This window comes from Tachyglossus aculeatus, chromosome 10, assembly GCF_015852505.1.
Source record: "Tachyglossus aculeatus isolate mTacAcu1 chromosome 10, mTacAcu1.pri, whole genome shotgun sequence".
Lineage (NCBI taxonomy): Eukaryota > Metazoa > Chordata > Mammalia > Monotremata > Tachyglossidae > Tachyglossus > Tachyglossus aculeatus.
The window spans coordinates 21,859,680-21,880,556 of NC_052075.1; positions in this window are offsets into that span (position 1 = coordinate 21,859,680).

The following is a 20,877-nucleotide window of genomic DNA, read 5'->3' on the forward strand; positions in this document are numbered from 1 at the left end:
CTTCTGACTCCCGAGCCTGTGCTCTATCCATTAGACCACACTGCATCCCTAAGGACTTCTGGAATCTCGGGAGAGGAGATGGTGGGTGGTTGGAACTCATGGGGAGGAAATGTGGCTAAACTGAACCCTGTTATGTCTCCATAAAGGAGAAATGATTTCTTCAGGTCAAAGTGAGAACATCTTGTCTCTTCTTCCAGGAGCCACAGAGACAGGGAGGACATTTCCTTCTGGCTCTGTGCTTGCTGTTATACTACATTTTTTTCTAATTAAGTCAGGTGATCCAGATTTTATAGAACAACAAAGGACTAGTTTATTGATACGATTTAAGCTCTTTACAAGCCAGCTTCTGCTGCTGCTTCCTCTCTCAGTTCTCGGCCCTTGGCACTTCCTGCGAGTTGTTGAAACTTTTCTGACTCATAAAGGTTTGTAGTTTCTGTCTGAATTCATCACCAGCATCTGTTTTCTGACCGTTCCGGAGGGCAGGGAGAAAAAGCATTTCAGAGGCATTTGTTCTTGGATTTGACAAAGGTCTAGCTGAATTTTCCACCAGATGCCCTACTCAGTATGGAAATGTTCCTCTTTCAGGGCATAAAGGCAGACTAGGGATGGTGGGTCAAATTTTGCCACCAGAAGAAGGGAGTCCATAGGAGGTGGGAAGGCAGGCTTTTATGCCAGCAATTAAAACATTCGCATTGTGTACTGGAACCATTGCTCTCTGAATAACCATTACGGAGATCTCCAGATGTGACTGAAACACCCAGGTCAAAGAGATCAGTCATGAGAGAAAATACAATGAACTAGGAAATCTGAGAGCCCATCCAATTTAGAGGGTTGGGCTTTTTATTAACTAGAAGAAATAGCAAGTACAACTTGTATGTATAAACTTATGTAGATAATAATAATAACAATAATAATTATGGTACTTGTTATGTGCTTACTATGTGCCAAGCACTGTTATAACAGCTAGAGTAGATACAAGTTAATCAAGTTGGACGTAGTCCCTATCCCACCTGGGGCTCACAATCTTCATCCCCATTTTACAGTTGAGGTAACTGAGGCACAGAGAAGTGAAGTGACTTGCTCAGGGTTACACAGCAGACATTTGGCGGAGCTGGGGTCAGAACCCAGGGACCCTCTGATTCCCAGGCCCATGCTCTATCCACTAAACAACCCTGCTCCGTAAACTTATATATTTATGAATGGCTGTTCTTCCGTATATCTTGTATCTTCCCCGGAACTTAGCACAACATTTGGCGTCCAGTAAGTTCTTAACAATGACCACAATAAGACTATAACCTCCTCATTCTTGAGTCATTCAGTCATTCATATTTTTTGAACAATTACTATGTGCAAAGCATAGTACTAAGAGCTTGGGAGAGTACTTGCTTGCTTCCCTTACCTGCAATTTATTTCAATATCTGTCTCCACCCCCAGCTAAATTGTAAATTCCTTGAGGAAAGGGATTGTATGCACTAACTCTATTGTAGTCTTCCACAGGCATTCATTCTTTCAATCGTATTTATTGAGGGCTCACTATGTGCAAAGCACTGTACTAAGTGCTTGGGAGAGTACAATACAACAACAAACAGATACATTCCCTACCCACAAGAAGTTCACTGAGCACAGTCCTCTGTCCAGAGTGGGCATTGTCCTCTGCCCACAGGCCTGGGAGTCAGAGGTCATAGGTTCTAATCCTGGCTCTGCCACTTGTCTGCTGAGTGACCTTGGGCAAGTCACTTCACTTCTCTGGGCCTCAGGGACCTCATCTATAAAATGGGGATTGAGACTGTAAGCCCCACATGGAACAAGTGACTGTATCCAACCCAATATGTTCATATCCACCCCAGTGCTTAGAACAGTGCCTGGCACATAGTAAGCACTTAATAAATACCAGAAAAAAATTGAGGGGACCAGAGACTTCTGATGTTTTGTCTATAGTTTCTGATAGCCAGTCAGTCAGGTAATTGCATTTATGAACCAGAGACTTCTGATGTTTTGTCTATAGTTTCTGATAGCCAGTCAGTCAGGTAATTACATTTATCAAGTGCTTATTGTGTGCAGAATGCTGTACTAAGAGCCTGGGAGAATAAAATATAACAGTATTAGCCAACATCGTTGCTGAGTTAATGTATTTCATTCTATAATTTCATATGCCAAAGGAGCAGAGCAGAAGTGGCCAAGGTGTAGGTGTTTGGATACAAAAAAAAATTCCCACTTGGAAATTCATCTGTCCTTTACGCCCAGCCTTGAAACTACCTATCCATGGTGACTTTCATGTCCGTAACTTTGGAGACCTGCATTACCAGTCTCCTGTCCTGCCTCACCTTGGGTGGAACCTCATTGCCACTGAACATTTCTTCCAACAACCAGGAATGTATGCAGGCCTAAAGAAGCCAGAAATTGAGGCCATCTTCTGAATAATTTAGGCAAAAACATTTGAGGGAAAGAAAAGTTTCCTTTGAGGAGACTGAATTCTAAAGTCATTCATTCAGTAGTATTTACTGAGTGCTTACGTTGTACAAAGCACTGTACAAAGTGCTTGGGAGAGTACAATATAAATATTGGCTGTTCGAATTTACCCCATAGCTTCTTAGTTCTTCGCTTGTTTAGCCTTTTTATTCTCTGTCTTATAGTCTGCTGCTTTGGAGTGAAGACTCGTGCTTCTGTTTGATTCCTCATGCTCTGCCCACCTGCTTGGCTGAAAGTGGAACCATAGGACATGCCTGAATCCTTTGGAACATTTGGAGCGTTTTCAGATTGTCCTAATTTCCATCATTAAATCCTTTACCCCGATCACCTCACTGCCCAGGGGACCCTCCCTACCCCCAACCTTGACACTACACCTCTGGGGTATCTTCCCCTAAATTTATTATTATTATATTTGTGAAGCACTTACTATGTGCCAAACATTGTTATAAGTGCCGGGGTTGATACGAGTTAACCAAGTTGGACATGGTCTCTGTCCCTCATGGGGCTCACAGTCTAAGTAGGAGCATAGGATTTAATCCCCTTTTTGCACATGAGGAAATTGAGGCACAGGGAAGTTAAGCAACTTGTCCAAGGTCACACAGCAGACGAGTCGTGGAGCTGGTTTTAGAACCTAGGTCCTCTGACTCCCAGGCTAGTGATTTTCCCCTTGGGTCACACTGTTTATTAAATTCTGGTGATCCCCAGGAAAATTATTGCCCTTTAGAAATAATCCCGGTTTTCCTAGATGGCAGGGAGACCTTGTTTGAGTCCTTTAGTTGTCCACCAGCTCAAATATATGCTCCAGTGTTTTGGGTTTAGTAAAACCCAAAATATCTTTTGCCTCAGGCATTTTTTCCTTTCATTTACCCATTTAATTCTTTTAAGAAATTCCCACGTGGATTTAAAGGGAAATTCAACTTCTATGCCTCATATGCATTTACGGTGAACCCCGTCTGCTTGTCCTCTGAATCACTTGATGTCCAAGAAGCCTTGTAAGTCTTTTATAAGACTTTCAGGATTTTTTTTTTCTTAGAAGTAGGAAATCATGTTTTGTCAAATACAAACATTCAAACCCCAAAAGGTTTGGCGCAAAACCACAGAATTTAACTGAATTCTAAACTTGGAAACAGACATTCTTCTCCGTTCCCAAGGAGCAATTACTGTTTATGGGGATTATACAACTCCGCTTTTGGAAAAAGCTTAAACACTAATCTTTATATGAGCCTGGAGCATGTATGTGTACAGCCATAACACTCATCATCGATAAAGTGGCATACAAGGAAACACAAAACACGCTGGAGTAAATCCACACTGGAGGCGAACCCAGGATATTTTGAAAGCACATCAAGTCTTTTTGGACATTAGCAATCCAGATAGTTCCCCCGAAGATGAATGCACTAAAAGTCCTCCAGTGGAATAAGACAATAATAACAATAATAATGGTATTTGTTAAGCATTCACCTTGTGCCAGTCACTATAATAAGCGCTGGATATCCAAGAAGAGGATATAAGAACATAGTGACATAAGCGGTGTTATTTCTGGCCATGACTGTGGTCCACCCAGTCCTATAATCCATCCCTGGCAGCGGCAACAGGATACTTAAACCTACTGTGTGAGAGTTCATTCAGTTGTACTTACTGAGTGCTTATTGTGTGCAGAGCACTGTACTGAGCACTAGGGAGAGTACAATACAATCACAGATAGACACATTCCCTGCCCACAACAACTTTACAGTCTAGAGGGGTGGTGACAGAAGTTGAGACAGTGAGAGTTGACCTCACTGTCTTAGATTGTAAGACCCACAGAGGATGAGGACTGTGACTTATTTCCCACCTGTGTATTCTCTTAGTCAGTCAATCACATTTATTGAGTGCTTATTGTGTGCAGAGCACTGTACTAACTGCTTTGGAGAGTACAATACAACAATAAACGGGCTCATTCCCTGCCTACAATGAGCTAACAATCCACGGCCTATTCTCCCAGAGCTTAGTATAGTGCCCTGCACACAGTAAGTGCTTAATAAATGCTATTATTACTACTGACATCCATTCTAGCTTTACAGATGCGCCAAGAAACATTCCTAATTTTCCCTCTGCTAGTCCACTGTGTTCCTCCCTCTCTGCTAATTTTCCATGCAGCCTAAAAATCTCTTCTGTTTATGAATTTGGGTCCTATAATCCTTCAGATCTGTCTATGTGGATCAAATGAAATACCAAATTGACCCTTCAAAGCCTTACTGAAGGCACATCTCCTCCAAGAGTCCGTCCCTGACTAAGCCCCCCTTTCCTCTTAATGATGGCATTAAGCACTGTTCTAATGATGTGCAAAGCACTGTTCTAAGTGCTGGGAAGGTTACCAGGTGATCAGGTTGTCCCACTGGGGGCTCACAGTCCTAATCCCCATTTTACAGATGAGGGAACTGAGGCCCAGAGAAATTAAGTGACTTGCCCAAAGTCACACAGCTGACAATTGGTGGAGCCGGGATTTGAACCCATGACCTCTGACTTCAAAGCCCGGGCTCTTTTCCACTGAGCCACGCTGCTTCTCTTCTCAGTCATTCATTCAGTCATATTTATTGAGCACTTGCTGAGTGCAGAGCACTGTACTAAGCACTTGGGAAAGTATAATGCAACAATAAAAAGTGACATTCCCTGCCCACACCTATTCCCTTCTGTGTCGCCCTGACTTGCTCTCTTTATTCATCCTCCCTCCCAGCCCCACAGCACTTACGTACATATTTGTCATTTATTTATTTATATTAATGTTTGTCTCCCCCTCTAGACTGTAAGATTGTTATGGGCAGGGAATATGTCTGTTCATTGATCTACTGTACTCTTGCAAGTGTTTAGTACGGTGCTCTGCACACAGTAAGAGCTCAATAAATACGATTGAAAGAATTGCTGAACTATGGTAAATTTGATAACTGTAGCTAATCTGTAGAGTTTAGTATCTAAATCCCACCTTTTCCCTTTAGAACAGTGCTTGGCATATAGTAAGCACTTAACAAATACCATCTTTATTATTTCTGTTCCCTAAAATTAAGTTACTTCCTTTCACATTAATTGTCCAATCATTTGGCCTGCAAAAATAAAGCCAAACTGTACCAAGATATGCCCAAGGTCACACAGGAGACACGTGGCATAGTCAGGTTTGGAACCCATGACCTTCGGACTCCCAGTCTGCTACAGACCCAAAGTCTCTCTTCCTCAGATGAATCAGGTGTTTCTGTTTCTGGCAGTCCTGAGAGGGATGGGAGTAGATGCCTTGCCCAGTTAGCCAGGAGTGACCAGCTCAAGATGAGCTTTCCGGCCAAATGTGGACCTTCCTGGGGTGAAATTGCATGCTCTCAAGGAAGTGGGAAAGGATGGTTCCTGTGCAGGCTCTGTGGGCTTCTGGGAGGATCAGGGGAAATTCCCAGAGAGCTGAGTGCTCTATCCTGAATTTCTCTCAGGATAATAATAATAATAACAATAATGATGGTACTTCTTAAGCATTTAACTATGTGCTAAACACTGGTCTAAGTGCTGGAGTAGACACAAGTTAAGTAGGTTGGGTACAGTCCCCATCCCACATGGGGTTCATACTTCAGTGGGCATTTTCAACAGTGATTCCCAGCAGCCATGAATGGGTTATTTGAGCATTTGTCCCCTCCCCACAGCACCTGTATATATGTATATATGTTTGTACGTATTTATTACTCTATTTATTTATTTTATTAGTACATATTTATTCTATTTATTTTATTTTGTTAATATGTTTTGTTTTGTTCTCTGTCTCCCCCTTCTAGACTGTGAGCCCACTTTTGGGTAGGGACCATCTCTATATGTTGCCAACTTGTACTTCCCAAGAGCTTAGTACAGTGCTCTGCACACAGTAAGTGCTCAATAAATATGATTGAATGAATGAATGAATGAATGAATGAAGGGACATTGGCAGGTGATTGAGTTCGTTTCCTGGTAATGCATTCTAGCAGCACAAAACTCCCATCTTCCTTTCCACCCTGTATTATCAATTTGCTTTCCACATTTTAAAGAATTTATCAAACCAACAGGCAGAGAGAACTGTGTGAGAGCAGAAGGGAGAATTTGCCATCTTATTGCCTGATGCAGTCCCACAAAGGTGAATTTAATTGTCCTTCAAAATATGGCAGAATTAAGCTCAATGCTTTATGGGCATTGGGAAGCTGGGCTTCGACTAGGGATAGATTGTGGTCCATCTGACTGAACCTACTCCCTAGCATTCTTCTAGGAAAGGTTGAAAGAGACTTGAGTATGAAATACCACAGTCATCCAGGAGAAGGGAATGGGATTTAAAAAAAAAATAAGAAACATTTCTATGATGGGTGGAATAAAGTTTTTTTGAGATGAATCTACCCCTCCTTTTAAAGAGTCATTCAGTCGTATTTATTGAGCACAGAACACTGCTTTCAAATATGATTAAATGAATGAATGAATGCAGTAAGCACTTAGGAGAGGACAATATTCATTCATTCATTCAATCATATTTATTGAGCGCTTATTTATTGAGTACAGTGCAGAGCTAATACTAATGCTTAGTATTAGTATTAGTAATTAGTACTTAGTATTACTAAGTACTTAGCACTTAGTATTACTAAGTATAATACTTAGTACAGAGCACTGGACTAAGCGCTTGGGAAGTACAAGTTGGCAACATATAGGGACGGTCCCTACCCAACAATGGGCTCACAGTCTAGAAGGGGGAGATAGACAACAAAACAAAACATATTAAAATAAAATAAATAGAATAGTAAATATGTACAATTAAAATAGAGTAATAAACCTGTACAAACATATATACAGGTGCTGTGGGAAGGGGAAGGAGGTAAGGTGGGGGGGATGGGGAGGGGGAGAGGAAGGAGGGGGCTCAGCCTGGGAAAGCCTCCTGGAGGAGGTGAGCTCTCAGTAGGGCTTTGAAGGGAGGAAGAGAGCTAGTTTGGCAGATGTGCGGAGGGAGGGCATTCCAGGCTAGGGGGAGGACGTGTTGACAGCGGGACAGGCGAGAACAAGGCACAGTGAGGAGGTTAGTGGCAGAGGAGAGGAGGGTGCGGGCTGAGCTGTAGAAGGAAAGAAGGGAGGTGAGGTAGGAGGGGGCGAGGTGTTGGAGAGCCTTGAAGCCGAGAGTGAGGAGTTTTTGCCTGATGCGTAGGTTGACTGGTAGCCACTGGAGATTTTTGAGGAGGGGAGTAACATGCCCAGAGCGTTTCTGCACAAAGAGGATCCGGGCAGCAGCGTGAAGTATAGACTGAAGTGGGGAGAGACAGGAGTATGGGAGATCAGAGAGGAGACTGATGCAGTAATCCAGTCGGGATAGGCTGAGAGATTGAACAAGCTATCACCTATACAATATAGCGTATACAATATACAATAAAACTAAGCCCTCCTCTCTTCTCCCACTCACTTCTGCTTCACCCTGACTTGCTCTCTTCATTCATCCTCCCTCCCATCCCCACAGCACATATGTATATATCTGTTATTAGTTAATTAATTAATTAATTAATGCATGTTAACCTCTGTCTCCCCCTCTAGACTGTGAGTTCATTGTGGGCAGGGAATGAGTCTGTTGTTGTATTGAACTCTCCCAAGTGCTTAGTACAGTGCTTTGCACATAGTAAGCGCTCAGTAAATACGATTGAATAAATGACCAATAAAGAGACGCATTCCTGCCAGATCCCATCAAATGTCAGGGTGTGCTGATGACGAATGAGAAGACGGAGAAGGGAAGTGGCAGTAATGATAGCAGTGGCATTGGAGCTGGCAATGGCAACCTGGGGTTTAGGCAGGAGGCTAGCGGGAGATTTGGCTCCATGTGCTCCGGAGGGGATGGGGAGGCTTTTCACTTCCTGGACCTATTGTCCCCGGAAGCTCCCCTGGAGAGATTTTATCTCAGTCCTTGTGCTGTTGGAAATTGGCTGCCCAGAAAGTCCTGATTCACATTACAAACCAACCTCCTAGCAGTGTTGATGTAATAAGTATCTATTGTTCCATACTTGCGGTGGGTGTATAGGTAATAAGAGCCTTGTTGTCTCGCAGGCAAGGGAAGGGAAGGTCAAGAATTCTGGTTAATAAAGAGTCAGGGCTGACCAGGAAAAGGATTTGCACAATCTCAAAGCAAACTGCAAACTCCAAAGGACAATAAAGACCCTTCATGGGAAGATCTTTGAGAAGACAGCATAGTGAACCTTGTTTTTCAGACAGAGAGGGCTGTTGACTGATTAGATTAGGAGATAACATTGTGCTAACAGTGTTATTAGGAGGAGGGAGGGGTAAAGGCTGTTTGCTAATTATACTAGCAGATCAAAAAACCATCTCACTTCCAAAGGCAGCCCTGCTAGCACTACTGGAAGACCTTGTGCAGAACACCGCTGAGAAGAGGCTCCAGGCCGAAGCTCAAAGAAAGTCACTGTAATAGTAACACTCACGATAATAATAATTTTCTGAGACATTTGTTAAGTGCTTAATCTTTGTCAAACACTGTTCTAAGCACTGGGTAGGTACAAGTTAATTTAGTTGGGCACGGTCCCTATTCCATATGGGGCTCAAGTCTAAGTAGGAGGGAGAACAGGAGAACTAAAGCAAAGAAGTTAAGTGATTTACCCAAGGCCATTTAGAAAGAAATTGACAGAGCTGGGATTGGAAACCAGGCCCTCTGATTCCCTGGCCAGTGCTCTTTCCTCTAGGTCATGCTGTTTCTCATCTTATTTTTTTATGCTACTTGTTAAGTGCTTACTAGGTGTCAGCACTGTTCTAAGCACTGGATAGATACAAATTAATCAGTGGTATTTCTTAAGAGCTATGTGCCAAACGTGGGAGTAGATACAGTGCACATGGGCCTCACAATACAAGTAAGAGGGAGAATAGATGTTGAATCCCCATTTTACAAATGAGGAGATTGAGGCATAAAGAAATTCACCCCAACAGGCAAGGGTTGCCGTATATCTGGGGGAAGACACAAATGGTAAATTCCTCCACGAAGGAGCATATCAGTCAATCAATCAATCAATCAGTTAATGGCATTGATTGAACACTTACAATGTGCAGAACCTGTACTATGACTTGAGAAAGAACAATAGATTTTGTATAATGACAATCTTATCAACTGATATTGTCCTTATATTTTCCTACTGGTAAAATGTTCCAAAAAACAGTTTATCCAGGATAGATACAAGAATCTACCAGGGCATTGCTGCTGGACTTATTCCTCAGGGTTTGAGGCAGCTGGGAAGGGTTTTTTTTTTAGACTGTGAGCCCACTGTTGGGTAGGGACTGTCTCTATGTGTTGCCAATTTGTACTTCCCAAGCGCTTAGTACAGTGCTCTGCACATAGTAAGCGCTCAATAAATACGATTGATTGATTGATTTTTTATGGTATCTATTAAGTGCTTACTATATACCAGGCACTCTTCTAAGTGCTGGGGTAAATACAAGGTAAACAGGATGGACACACAGTCCATATCCCACAAGGTGTTCACAGTCTTAATCCCCATTTTACAGATAAGATAACTGAGGCACAGAGAAGTAAAGTCACTTGCCCAAGGTCACACAGCAGACAAATGGCAGAGCTGGGTTTAGAACCCACGTCCCCTAACTTCCAAGCCTGTGATCTTTCCACTAAGCCATGGTTGGACACAGTCCCTGTCCCCCATGAGGCTCACTCTTCATCCCCATTTTACAGATGAGGTAACTGAGGCACAGAGAAGTAAAGTGACTTGCCCAAGGTCACACGGCAGACAAGTGGCAGAGTTGGGATTAGAACCCAGGTCCTGAGGTTTTCAATCCACGTCAGTAGGAAGCATGGAAAGCAGCATGGCCTAGTGGATAGAGCATGGGCCTGGGAGTCATAAAGTCACGGGTTCTAATCCTGACTTGTCTGCTGTATGATCTCTGTGCCTTAGTTCCCTCATCTGTAAAATGGGGTTAAGACTTTGAGCCCAATGTGCACTTACTATGTGTCAAGCACTGTTCTAAGCACTGGGGTAGACAACAGGTAATCAGGTTGTCCCACGTGGAGCTCACAGTCTTAATCCCCATTTTACAGATGGGGTAACTGAGTCACAGAGAAGTTAAGTGACTTACCTAAGGTCACACAGCAGACAAGTACCAATGATAACTTGAATGAAGGTTCATAGAACTCTCCTGGTGGGGACCAGCCTTCAGTACTCTGTTCCTCATTCTCAAAATAAGTTTTATCTATGTGGTGTTAATGGGAAAAGCCGGGTGGGAATGCACAAGCCCATGAGTCTTTGGGACACGAAGCCCTGGGAACGTTCACTGAGTCAATGGTGAGATATGCAGAACGAGAAGCATGAGAAGCAGCGTAGCTCAATGGGAAGAGCATGGGCTTTGGAATCAGAAGTCATGGGTTCAAATCTCCACTCTGACAATTGTCAGCTGTGTGACTTCGGGCAAGTCACTTAACCTCTCTGTGCTTCAGTTACCTCATCTGTAAAATGGGGATTAAAACTGTGAGCCCCTTGTATCTCCCCAGTGCTGTTTATTATCTGCAGGCTGACTTGGGCTCTAATTCCATATGTAGAAACCACCCACTCTTTCCCAGCTGAGATGGAGCCAGATACAGGCAGACCACCAATCGGGATAGGAATTGTGGCTTAATGTTACTTCTGTGCTGCAGAAACAGATGAATCGATACAACTTGGAACGTCCAAAGGACTTTTTCAGCTCCGGAGAACCAGACCCTTGTTTGAATAACATGGAAATTGTGGAAAGAAAAAAAAAACCCTAGGGGAGGAGGGGAGAGAGAGATGGAAAACTCTGTTCTGGGAATAATGGTCTCTGATGTCCTTGGCTAAACTAAACATGCTGGTAAGGGCAGCCGATGAAAGTACAGCTCATTTCCCTTGCAAACCACATACAGTAAGTCAGTGGATACTAAGGCACAAGACCTAAAACGAAATCTCTAGGAGCTGAATAGGATTATTCCCAAGTAACAATGCCCCATGTCTGAGCTGCTTTGTACATCTGGCTCTGAACTGTATTTTATCCCTTAAGGGGTTGTTCTTCTCTTTGCTGTGAATTCTCAATTTTCAGGAACTCACATGGATATTACCCAGAAGGCCGAAGCTTGGCACACACTAACTAATGCTTTCCAGGACAAAATAAGTCCTATTTTAAGGAATCGCCCATCTGGCCTTTGGTTTCTTCTAGCTTGAAAGAGAGTCAGAGGGAACTCTGTGTGGTACTAATGTAATAACGATAATAATAATAATTGTGGTATTTGTTAAGTGCTCACTGTGTGCCTGGCACTGTATTAAGTGCTGGGGCAAGCAGCACAGTGTAGTGGATAGAGCACGGGCCTGGGAATCAGAAGGTCACAGTTCTAATCCTGACTCCTCTACTTGTCTGCTGTGTGGCCTTGGGCAAGTCACTTCACTTCTCGTTGCCTCAGTTACCTCAATTGTAAAACGGGGATTGAGACTGTGAGCCCCACTTGGGACAGGGACTGTGTCCACCCTGATTGGCTTATATCCACCCCAGTGCTTATTGCAGTGCCTGGCGCATAGTAAGTACTTAATAAATACCGTAATTCGGCCTAAGGTGGGGCAGGGCAGGAGAAGAAAGAGGTGTTGAATTACTCAATGCTGCAAGGCGAGTGTCGTGGGTTCATCTCATTCTCCAGGACCTAACAAAAGTCCCTGATGCCAGCATCTGCTTTAGACTGCTGGCAGTTGGGAAGCAGGCTAGCAATTTCTGTTTTCAGTGAAGTACCAGCCTTAGAGAAGGTGAGAATACTGAAAGGGAATGAAGCAATCTTTTCTTCCTGTTAGGTCCAGGACACAAAGGGCACAATCAGGCTGATTCTGTGCTCAGAATGTGCCAGCCTCTGTTCACAACATAGACCACATTCACGCCCGAAAAGTGAAATGAACTAGACATGCACATTATGATAAGATACAGTAGGAGCATATCACATTCTACAAGTTGTTAAAAAAGTCCGTGGGCACTTGGCAATAATACCTTGGTTTTATATACAAATGAATAATAATAATTATGGTACTTGTTAAGCGCTTACTATGTGCCAAGCACTATTCTAAGCACTGGGGTAGAAACAAGTTAATCAGGTTGGACAAATCCCTATTCTGCATGGGCCTCACACTCTTAATCCGCATTTTACAGATGAGGTAACTGAGGCCCAGAGAAGTGAAGGGACTTGTCCAAGGTCACACAGCAGACGTGTGGCGGAGCCAGAATTAGAACCCAGATCCTTCTGACTCCCAGCTAAGCCAAGCTGCTTGTATAAGTGCTCTCTCATTGTGGACAGGGATGTGGCTGTTTAGTGTTGTGTTGTACTTTCCCAAGTGCTTAGTACAGTGCTCTACACAAGTAAATGCTCAATAAACACGATTGACTGACTGGTTATCCCATTTTTGCTCCAACAACCCTGTGAGGTAGGTAGAAGGGCAGGCAGGATTATTCCCATTTTGATGATAAAGAAACTGAAGTAGAGAGAGGTTACGTGACTTGCCCACAGTCACTCAGCAGTTCAGTGGCAGAGATCGAATTGGAACCCAGCTCTTGCGACTTCCAAATGTGAGCTCTTCTACTATGCTACAATGCCTACCCTTTGAAACATGCTACATCTCTGCTCTGCTTCTTGTTCCTTGCTCTCCAAACTCCAGCAGGAACATGATGGACAATCACTCGGCCTTCTTTAATAATAATAATAATGATAATGATGGTGGTATTTGTTAAGCACTCACTATGTGCCAGTCACTGTTCTAAGCGCTGGGGTAGATACAAGGTAATCAGGTTGGACAGAGTCCCTATCCCACATGGGGCTCACAGTCTTAATCCCCAATTTACAGATGAGATAAATGAGGCACAGAGAAGTGAAGTGATTTGCCCAAGGTCACACAGCAGACAAGTGGCAGAGCCAGGATTAGAACCCATGACCTTCTGACTCCCAGGCCCCTGCTCTTGTGGCTATGCCATGAGGAAACTCCAGTATCACATAACACTGGAACTACAGGTGATCCTTCTCATTATTTTCGTCAAGCTCTCATTAGAGTGTAGAATTGGTCAATCAGTCAATCAATCGTATTGGTGGAGAATTTGTTGTGAGCAATCAATTCAATCAATTCTCCATCATTGGTATTGACGATCTGCTGTAAGCAGAGCACCTACACAAAGGGCCCCAAGACCCACCTTGGGAATAAAAGTCAAATAGAAGTAGAAAATAATTCAGCGAACGGAAACTAAATCAAAGAAGATTTGGGAAAAAAACTGCTAGTGAAGTTGAAAGATAAGATACAGAATCATTTTGCATGCAACAGGGAAAGAAGAAGGGGTTACTTAATACAATCAGTCTGCTACAACACGTGTTGTCATTATGTGATTTGGATAGCACACTACTGAGGAATTATGGAAGCTGAAGATAAATTGATATTCAAGATATCGTTAAATATTTGATTCTTAAACTGTGAATGTTGTTACGGTACGGACTGTGTCCGATCTGATTATTCTGCATTTACCCAGCGCTTGGGTCAGTGTCAGGCTTGTCATAAGCACTTAGTAGATTCCATAATCATCATCATCATCATAGTGGCAGCAGGAAAGATGCAGGTTCGCTATTAAGAACATCCTGATCCTGTGGGCTTTGAGTTATGCTTTGAGAAGCGTTTCTGAAAGAAGTTGAGAAATTCCCTTATTTGGAAAATTGGATAGCTCTATTAATCTGAGAAAACTCTGATGCAGCATTTTTAATAATACTGAAAATGACAGTAGTTATAAAGCACTGCCTCTACGCCAAGCACTGTGTCAAGAGGTCAGGTAGATGCAACTATTTATGATGATGATGATGGTATTTGTTAAGGGCTTACTACGTGCCAAGCACTGTTCTAAGCACTGAGGTAGATACAAGGTTATCAGGTTGTCCCAATTGGGGCTCACAGTCTTAATCCCCATTTTACAGATGAGATAATGGAGGCACAGAGAAGTTAAGTGACATGCCCAAAGTTACACAGCTGACAAGTGGCGGAGTCAGGATGAGAACCCATGACTCCTGACTTCCAAGCCCGGGCTCTTTCTATTAAGCCACACTGCTAACTGAACCAAGTATCTCCTCTGATTTTACACCCAAAGGCAGCATCAGTTCAGAAGGTGAAAGGGGTGGGAGGAAGAGGAGAGATGGCAATATTGCATTCATTCATTCAATTGTATTTATTGAGCGCTTACTCTGTGCAAATATCCCTCCTTCCATGATAGAAAATCTGGGACAGGCAGAAATGATCAGTTGCTGCATTGAGACACTTCCATCATATTCCATCCCAAACTGGCTCAAGGCTCAATTTTTTCACCTTCCTATGCTGCTTTTCAAGGTGAAGACCCAAAGATTTTTCGCAAGTCCCTCACCAGAGGGATTGTCTATTCCCCCACAGCCCCACAGAGGGCAGGTTGTGCACAGTACATAAGTTTCCACTGCGGCCCCTCAAGGCGGCCCAGAAACCTACTCTCTGTCTTTTCACAATTCCCGATTGTGCACGGAGATGGGAGCAATTTAATGTCACACACTTGGTATTTCGGTCATCCCAACCCCTCGCTCCCTCTTTATCCTTCCTTCGGTCTCCTGCTTGAAACTGAAAGCGGGGTGGGAACAATGGCACCCTTTATGGGTTGGTGGTGGTGGCAGATTGGAATGAAATGCTGAAACTGCTGGAAGAGGAGCCAAGGCTTGGCCAAAAATTGTTTGGCCCAGTAACGGAACCCTGCCATGGCTGCTCATTAACCACTTCGCTGCTGGGCCCCAAGATGTCAGCGGGCCAAACCCTTGATCCTGCCTCACGGTACTATAAGAACATTGTCTAGGAGGGCCCATTTCACAGGAAATGGAAAGCTGTAAATAGATTTTCTAATGAAGCCTGAAGAGCAGTGTTTAATTGAAAGTTTTGCCCTGTGGATCCCAGTGAAAGGGATGAGGCCTGAATTGTCCTTTCCAAGAACCTAGCCCAGAGATGATTTCCCCATTTTCATTTTTTTTAATTTAAATTTCAGAATCTATTTCTGCTGCTGTTGAAGTGTGTGAGGCCCATTTCATCCAGATGCTCTCCTCACCTGGAAATAAAAACGCTTTATTTAGCAGCTGCATTGTCCTCTACCAGGAACAAAGGACCCAGAAATTAAATGTCCTCCTACTATTGTCATTGTTCAGCTGAACCCAACAGGAATCTCTTTGGCTTTTCCCAAGCACTTAGTACAATGCTTTGCACACAGTAAACACTCAAGAAATACGATTGAATTAATGAATGAACCCAAGTGTCATCTCCACACCTCTGCTTGATCAGGTTGCTAACTAAGCCCCCGTTTCCCTTACACCATCTCTCTTCAGTGCCCTTCTGTAATAATGGTATTTGTTTGTTAAGGGCTTACTATGTGCCAAGCACTGTTCTAAACTTTAGGGTAGATATAAGGCAATCAGGTGGGACACAGTCCCAGTCCCACATGGGGCTAACAGTCTCAATCCCCATTTTCCAGATGAGGTAACTGTGGCCCAGAGAAGTGAAGCGACTTGCCCAAGGTCACACAGCTGACAGGTGGTGGAGCTGGGATTTGAATCCATGACCTCTGACGCCCAAGACAGGGCTCTTGTCACTAGGCCATGCTGTTTCTCCCGACAATTCAGGATCGTGATAATTGGCCCACCGTCAGTCCTGCAGCACATATTAAGGTCTGTCGATACACAGTGGTTCACCTTTCCTGACACAGGAATTCGATGGAGCAGCTGGATATTCCCAACCAAACTTCAAGGCCAACCCGAACAGAGGGTGGTCAAGACGTAGATGGGGACAGTTGGGGACTGACAGTCACATGGCTGATCATGGTTCAGGATTGGGATTTGCTGTCAGAGAGGTGGGTTAATAATAATAATAATATTTGTTAAGCACTGACAATGTGCCAGGCACTGTACTAAAGATTGGTGTGGATACAAGCATATAGGGTTGGACATAGTCCCAGTCTCACATGGTGTTCACAAGCCTCAATCCCTATTTTACAGATGAAGTAATTGAGGCCCAGAGAAGTGAAGTGACTTACCCAAGGTCACACAGCAGATAAGCGGCAGAGCTGGGACTAGAACCCATGGCCTCCTGACTCCAAGGCCTGTGCTCTGTCCACTTCACCACGTTGCTTTTCAGAGCATATTCACTGCACGGAGGGCCATTCACCTCATTTTATAAGGACAGTCTGGTTTCCAGCTGGTCAGCCCCTTATCTTGTAATAATATACCACGGACACCTTGATATTCACCCCACCCTCGGTCTACAGAATTTATGTACATGTCCTAATTTTCTCACATTTTCCCCAAGTCTACAATTTATTTTGATGTCAGTCTCCCCTGTAGATTGTTTTTACTGAAGAACCCGGCCTCCCTCTGCCTCCGCTCTGACTGCCAAGTCCCTAGGTCTGGAAACAATCTTTCAGTCAATGGTATTTAGTGAGCACTTCTAGTGTGCAGAGTGGGAAGGAACATGCCTGTTCTTAGGTAGGGGAGGGAGTAGTCAGTTATATGTTCTGGGTTCTGCAGCCTTTTGCAGAAGTTTCCTAAAAAGCTTTTTAAGTCTCTCAGTCAACTCTGTCCCTCCTATCATACCTTGACAATCTGCCAGTCAATTGATGAGTCAGTTGATCATGTTTATTGAGTGCTTACTGTGTGCAGAACACTGTACTAAACACCTGGGAGAGTACAGTATAACAATGTAACAGACACATTCCCTGCCCTATAAACAAGCTTACAATCTGCTACCATAACACAGCCCGCACACTCCACTCCTCTAGACAACCTACTCATTGTACCTCGATCTCGTCTATCTCATCGCCCACTCCTTGTCCTTGTCCTTCCTCTGGCCTGGAACTCCCTCCTCCTTCATACCCACCAGACCACCACTCTCCCCACCTTCAAAACACTCCTAATATCACATCTCCAAGAGTTTGTTCCCCAACTAAGCCTTCAATTGTCCTTTTACATCACCTACACACTTGGTCATGTAATAATGCCCGTTGTTGGGTAGGGGCCGTCTCTATATGTTGCCAGTTTGTACTTCCCAAGCTCTTAGTACAGTGTTCTGCACACAGTAAGCACTCAATAAATGCAATTGAATGAATGAATGAATGAATTATGATATTTGTTAAGCACTGGGATAGATACAGGATAATCAGATTGTCCCATGTTGGGCTCACCCTTTTAATCCCTATTTTACAGATGAAGTAGCTGAGGCACAGAGAAGTTAAGTGACTTACCCAAGGTCACACAGCAGACAACTGGAGGAGGCGGGAATAGAACCCACCTCCTCTGACTCCCAAGTTCGTGTTCTTTCCACTAAGCCATGAAGCATTCACCCCACCCTCAGCCCCACAGAATGTCTGTACATGCCCTAATTTTCTCACATTTCCTCTCTCTGCAATTTATTTTAATGTCTCTCTCCTCCCTCAGACCGCAAGCTCCTTCTGGTCAAGGGTCACATATACCAACTTTATTGTATTTTATTCTTCCAATCACTTAATACAGTTCTCTGCACTTAATAAATACCACTGTTTGGATGATGCCATTATGTTCCGAAAGTGATTATCTCTTATCTACCCTAGGACTTAGTGCAGTGCTTATGCATAAGTAACCAATTCACAAATGCCACAATTATTAATTATTATTGTTGTTAGGAGTTGTAACCTGGATAAGGCACAGGTCAGCAAAGATGGATTTGGTCTTAGCGAGGATTGCCAGGGATGTTCTTCATGGGGCCATTGATGACCCTCCCACTTACTGGACACAGTGCTCATTATCGGAGGCACGTGCTCTAAGGTGATGATGTCAAGGGTGCCCTTTTTTGGAAGCCATGTGGATTTCCCCCACTCCTGGAGGATTCCTTTAGGGGCACCCCTCAATTCCCCCTGGACTCTAAAGCCTTTGCTTTTCCTTACCAGATCCCTGTGAAACCTGGCTCAGCATCCAATTCATGAAGTTTGGCTGCAGAAGTCACCACAAAGGGAGGTTTGAAGCTGAAAAGAAAAAAAAAAGTGTCCAGAAGCAGCGTGACACAGTGGATAGAGCATGGGAGTCAGGAGGTCTTGGGTTCTAATCGCAGCTCCGCCACTTCTCTGCTGTGTGGCCATGGGCATGTTGCTTCACTTCTCTATGCCTCAGTTACCTCATCTGTAAAATGGGGATTTAGAGTGTGAGCCCCATTCATTCATTCAATCGTATTTATTGAGCGCTTACTGTGTGCAGAGCACTGTACTAAGCGCTTGGGAAGTACAAGTTGGCAACATATAGAGACGGTCCCTACCCAACAGTGGGGTCACAGTCTAGAAGGGGGAGACAGAGAAAAAACAAAACATATTAACAAAATAAAATAAGTAGAATAAAAATGTACAAGTAAAATAAATAAGCCCCATGTGGGACAGGGTCTGTGTCCAGCCCGATTTGCTTGCATCCACTTCAGTGCTTAGTACGGTGCCTGGCACATAGTAAGTGCTTAACAAATACCATCATCATCATCATCATCATCACCAAGGACTGGTGTTATGGGACTGGGTTCAGGCTTGATTTTCACAGCCTCCTGCTTGCCTCCTCCTCCTCCTCCAGCCCGAAGTTGGGGGAACCGGGAGAGGGAGGATCTCCCTTTTGTTTGGGACTCTTGTCACGGACTGTGGGGAGATGGAATCAAATTCATGGACCATCCACTGTTGCAGGAGCAGAAATGAAATCAGGACAGAGGCCCAGGTAGTCACAGCACAGATGAGGTACTTCCCTCAGGCTGCTTACCATCAGTTTGCATCACTCACTGTTTGGTATCATTCACGTCCCATCTGTTCACCCAGAGAAGTCAAGGTTGGCTGAACGCCATCTTGTTTGTCCGACAATCCCGGAGATAAATTTCTGATTAAGATACCTGCTTTGGAAATTTGGAGATGCCTTTTCTTCCCCATTTGGGGGAATAGAAAATTCCGCTTAATTGATTCCTTCCTCGGCCTCCGCGTTTGTGGTCGCATCTTTTCCTTTTCTCGCCTTTCGTCTCAAAGTCATTTCTAAACCCGTGTCATCAATGAGGGGGGAGAGTCCACCCAGCAGAAGAGAAGCAGGACAAAGAAAGGCATTGCATTATTGAACTGCCATGTTGCCTCCTGATCAATGGTTGACATTGAAAAGACCGTTTACAATTTGACAGTGAGAGTCGAGCAAGCTGTGATAAATTATGTACTCATGTGTGAAAATAAGATGAGATATGCCATCACATTTGGATAAAGCTCTGAATGATAATGAATTGAGAACACCACATTCTACTCATAATAGACCCCAGTCTGCTTTTGGCCCTTCAGCAAGCTCCCATTGATTTCTTTAATGGGAGGTCCATGCGTGAAGTGACTGCAGAATCAGCTTCACTTCTAATTCGTTTTCCACCAGTGTAAAGATTAGAAAGTCGGAGGACCAGAGAAACGAGACGTGAGTCCGTTTGAAATGATTCACCTCCTTTCATTGATGGGGTCCCTATCTGATCGTGAAGAGAGAGGGGTCCCTGCTCTGTCTTTGTAACTTCAGAAAGCACAGTAGTTTCTGTAGAGTTCCTCACCACATTCTCTTGAATTCTGGGTTTTGGGAGCAAATCAGGTCCCCACAGCAAGAAGCAACTTGGCTTAGTGGATACAGCATAGACCTTGGAGTCAGAAGGTCATGGGCTCTAATCCCGGTTCCGCTACTTGTCTGCTGTGTGACCCGGGGCAAGTCACTTCACTTCTCTGTGCCTCAATGACCTCATCTGGAAAGTGGGGATTAAGACTGTGAGCCCCCCGTGGGACAACCTGATCACCTTGTAAACTCCCCAGTGCTTAGAACAGTGCTTTGCACATAGTAAACACAATAAATGCCATCATTATTATTATTGTAAGCTCCTTTCAGATGCCTATATTGTTATCGGGTTTATGACACAGCCCTGGCTACAGTCTTGCATGTGCCCCCCAAAAGTCATGTAGCCTCCTGCTGCTGGGAAATCTCAGGGTAGGGTTGGAAATCATTTTTCCACTCTTCATTGGAAGCTCCCATGGGCTCTTTTATTTATTGGTGTTTATTAAGCGCTTACTATGTACTGAACTAAACAGTGGGGTAGGTACAAACTAATCAGGTTGGATACCGTCCCTGTCCCACATGAGACTCACAGTTTTAATCCCCATTTCATTCATTCATTAATTCATTCAATTTTATTAATTGAGCGCTTACTGTGTATGGAGCACTGTACTAGGTGTTTAGGAGAGGACAGTACAACAATAATCAGACACATTCCCTGCCCACAACAAGCTTACAGTCTAGATGGAGGGAACTGAGGCCCAGAGTAGTGAAGTGACTTGCCCAAGGTCACTCACAGACCTGTGCCCTATCCATTAGAGAAG